This window comes from Camelus dromedarius, chromosome 2 (genome assembly GCF_036321535.1).
Source record: "Camelus dromedarius isolate mCamDro1 chromosome 2, mCamDro1.pat, whole genome shotgun sequence".
NCBI lineage: Eukaryota > Metazoa > Chordata > Mammalia > Artiodactyla > Camelidae > Camelus > Camelus dromedarius.
Genome location: NC_087437.1, coordinates 34549671 through 34556908, shown reverse-complemented (window position 1 = coordinate 34556908; position 7238 = coordinate 34549671).

Sequence of the window (7238 nt, the reverse complement as noted above, 5' to 3'; positions counted from 1 at the left end):
CTCAGCTAAAAAATAAAAGGAAACTAGCTCATTAATTTTATTAATTGCATATTAAAATTATACTATTTTGGATATCTTGGGTTGAATAAAACATGATTAAAACCAATCTCATCTGTTTCTTTTTAGTTTTTAAAAAAAAATTTTTATTGAAGTATAGTTGATTCACAATGTTGTGTTTGTTTCAGATGTACAGCATAGTGATTCAGTTATACATATATATATGTTCTCTTTCATATTTTTTTCATTATAGGTTATTACAAAATATTGAATATAGTTCCTTGTGCTGTACTGAAGGACCTTGTTGTTCCTTTTTACTTTTTTTTAAATTTAATGAAAACTTTTTTTATTGAAGTATAGTCAGTTACAATGTGTCCATTTCTAGTGTACAGCACAATGTCCCAGTCATGCCTTTTTACTTTTTAAATGTATCTTCTAGAAAATGTAAAATTAACTGTGTGGCCTGCATTATATTTCTATTGGACAGCACTAACGTAGAGCTTAGTCTACATATCTGGCCATTTTTAGGATCAGGTACATTCCAATCCAGACATAATGCTGTTACCATACACACAGTATAAACCAAACTTCAGACACCATTTTTTCAGAGAAATATCTTGAAAGACTACACTGTTAACAAATGACATGTGCTAGATTACACTGTGCTAGAAATGGAATTGTCCTACTCACGAGAGAGATTTTATTGCGAAGAGTAGCTGCAGCCCTATTTCCTTAAGACAGGAGCTGGTGGATTTTAAAAAGTATTGCTTTAAATATGGACATATATGTGACCTCTAGGGGCAGAAGCAACCATTGTAAGGATACTTAAGGGAAAAGTCATACTTGATTAGACATTTTTGGTAGGTAGATAATTACATGTAGGAAGAGGAAGCCATAGCATCTACTTTCTCAAAATGCTTTGAACAAATTCCAAGCTGAAAGGTATTAATAAATGGGTGGGGAAGGAGGGTGTTAGAAAACCCCTTCAGTGAAGGACAGATGTATTTGTAATCTGTTGCTGCATAACGACATTACTATAAATTTAGTGCCTTAAAACAACACGCTTTTACTATCTCAGTTTTTGCGAGTTAAGTGTTCAAGTACAGCTTAACTGAGTCCTTGGCAAGAATGCAGTTAAGGTGCTGGCCAGGGTTGGATTTTCATCTGAAACTTGACTGGGAAAGGATCTGCTTCTACACTTTCATGCTTGTTGGCAGCATCCAGTTCCTTTCAGGATGTCAGACTGAGATCTTCAATTTCTTGCTAGCTGTTGGCAGGAGGCTGCCCTTGGTTCCTTGCTACGTGGTCCTCTCCTTAAGGAAACTCACAACATGGCAGCTTGCTTCTTTACAGCCAGGAAGAGAAAGTCTCTCAGCAACACGGATGTTATAAAGTGATCACACCTATGTAACCAAGTACATCCATCACCTTTGCTGTGTTCCATTGACTAGAAGCAAGTCACAGGTCCCACTTGCTCTAAAAGGAAATAGATTGCACAAGGACATGAATACCAGGAGGCAGAGATCATGGGGCCACCTTAGCGTCTCTCCAACACAATAGGGAACTGGCTTAAGGATAAAAACTAGGGGGAGGTGTCACAGTGGTGCCTACGGGATCTGTTAGCACCATTTCAGTGACTAGTTTTCAAATGATCTGGAAGAGAGGAAAAACAACAAATTCTCCAGTTTGCCAATGGAAATAATTTTCTAAATAGTGAGATGTCTTGATGTTGGGAATAAGGAAGGACTGGTCAGTGGAAATCACAAACAACAAAGGTAGCAGCATCATTGGCAAGTGGCATGGAGACTTAACACCTGAGAACCCTGACACAGAAGCAATCACTAGAATAGTCTTAGTGGAGTCTACAGCAAGGCAAGGTGCCTCCCCTCAGGAGCGTCAGGTAGTGCTGTCCAGAGTGGTGAGCAACAGCGGAGGAAAACATGCTGGCCAGCCCCACAGCCAGACAGCAGTGGGAGCATGGAGAGAGTCTCTTCTCAGAGATTCAAAAAACCTTCCAGTGAAGGGCCAGAGAAGATAGAGAGGCTCTGGTCACCTTAAAAGAGAGAGAAAGAGAAAAAAGTGTTTATATTCCACTTAATTCAGGGGTGTTTGACATGGGCAACACTAACGAGGCTGTAGTAAATGGCTATCGAAGCTCAGAAAAGATAGCCAACTGATTAATTTCTTGCAGACTGAATTAATTTAAAATGTGCTTTAATACCAAAAAACTCATAAACTAAAGCTAACTATACCATGTTACATGAGTATGTGCCCTAATTTGTATTCAAGAAACATTGATTAAAAAATAAAAAGAAACATTGCTTGAGCAGTTATTATGCTAGGAAATGTTCTAGATGCTTGGAATACAATGTGAACAACAGGTGAGGTCTCTGCTCTCATGGGCCTCATAATAGTGGGAAGACAGGCATTGAATGAATGACTACACAAGTAGCCATATCATTATTACTGGTGACTGTTACAAAGGACAATAGAGTGCTTCTGGAAAAATAAAACAGGGGAATCCAATGTAGCCTGCGGAATCAGGATTGAAGGAAAAGTGACATTCAAGCTAAGAGCTGAAGGATGGGTTTCCCCTGCAAGAGGTGGAGAAAAGACGGGGCAGCAGAGGAAACAACACGTAAGAAGGCCCTGGGTGGGAACGGATTGAGGCACACTGAAGGAGGAGGCTGATATGGTTGGGGCATGGTGACCAAGAGCTCAAAATGACAGTAGCAATCATGCAGCACCTGGACATGAAAGATTTTTAAATTTTATTTAAGAGCAACGAGAAGCCACTGAAAAATCATATAAGCCAAGAAACGACTACTGTGGTCTGAATGTTTGTGTCCCTCCTCAAATTCATGTGTTGAATCTTAACCCCCATAGATCATGGTTTAGGACGTAGGGCCCTTGGGAAGTGGTTAGGTCATGAGGGCTGAGCCCACATGAATGGAATTAGTGATCTTGTAAAAGAGGCTCCAGAGAGATCTTTAGCCCTTCAACCAAGTGAGGACACAGTGAGAAGTTGCCCATATTAAGTCTGCTGGCTCCTTAATCTTGGACTTCCCAGCCTCCAGAACCGTGAGCAATGGATTTCTGTTGTTTATAAGCTAACCAGTCTGTGGTATATTTTTTTTTCAATTGGGTATAGTTGATTTACAATATTGTGTTAATTTCAGGTATACAGCAAAGTCTTTCATATATATATGTATGTGTGTGTGTGTATGATATATGTATATTCTTTTTTCAATTCTTTTCAATTATAGTTTATTACAAGATATTGAATATAGTCCCCTGTGCTATACAGTAAGTCCTTGCTATTTATCCATTTTATATATGGTAGTGTGCATCTGTTAATCCCATACTCCCAGTTTATCCCTCCCCCCTTCCCCTTTGGTAAGTTTGTTTTCTATGTCTGTGAGTCTTTTCTATTTTGTAAATAAGTTCATTTGTTCTATTTTTTAGATTCTGCATGTAAGTGATATTATGTGATATTTGTCTTTATCTGACTCACTTCACTCAGTATGATAATCTCTAGTTCCATCCATGTTGCTGCAAATGGCATTATTTCATTCTTTTTATGGCTGAGTAGTATTCCATTGTATAAATATACCACTACTTCTTTATCCAATCATCTGTCGATGAACATTTAGGTTGTTTCCATGTCTTGGCTATTGTAAATAGTGCCACTATGAACACTGAGGTACATGTATCTTTTTGAATTAGAGCTTTCGTCTTTTTCAAATATATGCCCAGGAGTGGGATTGCTGGACTCTATTTTTAGTTTTTAAGGAATCTCCATACTATTTTCCATAGTGGCTACAACAGTTTACATTCCCCAGCCTGTGGTATTTTATTACAGCAGCACGAGCAGACTAAGACAAATGACATAACACAATCTCACTTCAAACTGTCACTCTCACAGCTATTGAGGATTGGATTGGAGAAGAAGCAAGTGTGAACATAGAGTGGCCAGTGAGGAAGTTTTTACAGTTGTCCAGAGAGATACAACAGTGGCATGGACCAGGGCAAGGACAATGAGATAAAAAGAAGTGGATAAATTCAAAACATATTTGAAGGTAGAAAGGTCACTTATTGGATGTGAAGTACCCTTCACAGGGAGATGGAATTTTCAAGTATGACAACCAGGTTTCTGGCATGAGCAGTTGGGAGGCCGAAGTTACCATTTACTGATGAAAGGAACACCTAGATGGGGCATAGATTTGAGGAGAAGTTCAAGAGGCTTCAGTTAAAAGATGTGAGTTGTTGTCCCTTCTCTTACCAATGGCGGTGGTAATAATAATAATAATAATAATAATAATAATAATAATAATAATAATAATAATAATAATAATAAGTGTAGTGATTAGGTAACAATTGAACCACATGATTTTTGCTTTTCAAAATAAAATATGACTTAAGAGTTAGGAGATAGACTATTTATATACTGCAGAAGAAGACCACAATGTTTCAGAGCAACCTTTGGACTTTGGTCTACAATTTATTTCTGAATGGAAATGCTAATGACACTATCTTAGGTTGGCAATATTCCCCAAATCAATTCTAGCAAGTTAGTACCAAGCAAACCAAGTACCTCCAGTTGACCAATCTTATCCTTGCTGATGTAGTAGCTACGAGAAAGTAAAATCTTTGGAGCTGAGACCAAACAACTCTTTCAGAGTTTGTAGAACACAAAATAAAATTGTGAATGTCCAAGCATTTCTCTTCTGAATATAACAGAAGGACATTTCTGAACTCTTCTCCAATTACCTGAGGATAGCAGGTGATTGTTTCTCTAATCAAGAATAAAACTTATTCTGCCAACATTATTATAATGTTTCACTGCCAAAGTGGTGTCCATATTGTGAATGTATCTTCTGTGTTAACATTTCATAAAATTGATTTGTTTGAGTGTGTTTTTCTTTTCCATGTTGGTTGGTCTCTCAAGTCAAACATTGTGAGGCTGCTAGAAACAGCACTGTGTCTTTTCCAACTTTGAGCCATAGTGGATATTCAATGAATGTTTGCTGGGCAAAGAAATGAATATTTATTGTGTGGAATATTAAAAAATGCAGAAATGTGACAAGTGAATTCAGTATAGATAAGTGTTAAGATAAATGCATTTGAAGAAAATAATGCAGATCACACTAATGAAATATTGGGTTCTGAGCTATCAAAATTCAACCAAAAAATACTCTAGAACATAAACAACTTATTTATGGAAAATATCTATTCTATGTTCTCTCTAGGATAGCAGCTTAATGCAATGAGCTGTAAGGGGAGTCTGCATTCACCACGATTTTAGGAATGTAGTATTCAGTTATCAAAGACAAACAGATATCGACCGTGAAGACAATTGTTTTTAATGTGAAAATGAATATAATTAGGTTTATAAAAACAGAAAATGGATTTATCTTGTAATTCGTCTACCTCCTTGGAAATTTCTATCAAAGATAATAATTACTTTAAACAGTCATTCAAAAACTGTGATATTGAAGGAGGAAGAATATTTCATAAAATATAAATTAAAAGGAAATGGTTTCAAATCTCTGATGAATGTTTCACTTATTACTATTTGTTTCCATAGTTTGATCTCTTTAGCATAGTTAAATTGTAACCTGAGTGGTACCTATTCAGTGATCCAAAACAGGGCTTCTAATTTTTATTGTGCAATCATTTATAAACCTTGGATTGTAGCCACTTTACATATAAACAACCCAGTGATGACTCTTAGGAAACCAGTGCTATGTGGCTCTTTCCAACAGTGTTAAGTCTAATGCCCAACATGTTGTTTTGGTCTTTAAAGACTGAGATTGTGTTGCAAAAGAAGTAATTCACCACCTGCTCATCAACCTTAGCTTCAGAAAGTGTTGTCTTTTTCAGAGGGAAACAAAGGTTGGGGAGCAGATCCAGGAGAAAGATTTGGTTTTTACTGAACAACCTCCTAATGTTGAATTTTCTTTATGTATGTTTACCACATGTGTGTATTATCTTACAATAACCATAAACCACAATATTTAGAAGTTAGCTTCATTTAAAAAAAAAAAACTACTTATGTACTACTTACAGTTTTTAATCTGCCTTGTGGAGATACTGCTTTCCCCAAAGTTCCATAGAGCTTACTGTTACTCTTACTATAAAACTCTCCACTGTATTTTGTAAAAACCAAGCTGAACCTCTACATGGGAACAAGTTAATTCTCTATATTCCCGGGATCGTGATACCAGAAATAAACTAGACTCTTCAAAATTCAGATCTCTTTTTAATCAAGTACTTTGATCCAACCCAACAACTTTTTGTTAAAACTGCTCACAGGACATAAAATGGGCTGAGATGAATTGAGTTAAATTGTCTTTTATTTCTTAACCTCAATCTCAAATGAATGTGCCATAAACAGAGGAAATGCATTAAAAAAAAAAAAAAGCAGAGACTCTGGACGAGTCATAAAAAATTCGGTCAGTGGTAAGAAAGGTCTGGCTGGCCGTGTAAGGCACTGAGGTTAAGGTGCTAGGAAACAGAGCAAGCAGAAGTCACCTAGGGTCCAGGGTCCAAATTCACCCTGGAAATGAGCCCCAGATAAGTTGGCTAATGTTATCTGTGCTCATTGTGGCGCAGTTGTACTGGTAATTTAACTTATTAAAGAGTAGTGGGCAAAGAGATCTAGGTCACCTCCATTTCCTTTCTTGGTGAGGTAGGCCCATTTAGGGCTGCAGAGTCCAGATCTGAAATTATTATGGAGAAGTCCAAATCAGAATCTAGGACTTCTATGTTCATCAAAATCTGATTAAAAAATTTTTTTTCTCCTTCTGCTCTATTTTGGCTCAAAGAAAAGAAACAAGTTATGGAGAACTTAAATGTTTTGCTCTCCAAGCCATCTTTTTTCCTTTAAGACTTTTCAATATTCATTTAACCTAATTTTTTTTTTAATTGACATACAGTCAATTAACAATGTGTTAATTTCTGGTGTATAGCCTAATGTCTCAGTCATGTATATACATACATATATTTGTTTTCATATTCTTTTTCATTAAAGGTTATTACAAGATATTGAATATAGTTCCCTGTGCTATACAGAAGAAATTTGTTTTTTTTTAAATCTATTTTCATATATAGTGGTTAACATTTGGAAATCTCAAGTTCCCAAATTTATCCCTTTCCACCTTCTTTCCCCCGGTAACCATAAGATTGTTTACTATGTCTGCGAGTCAGTTTCTGTTTTGTAGATGAGTTCATTAGTGTCC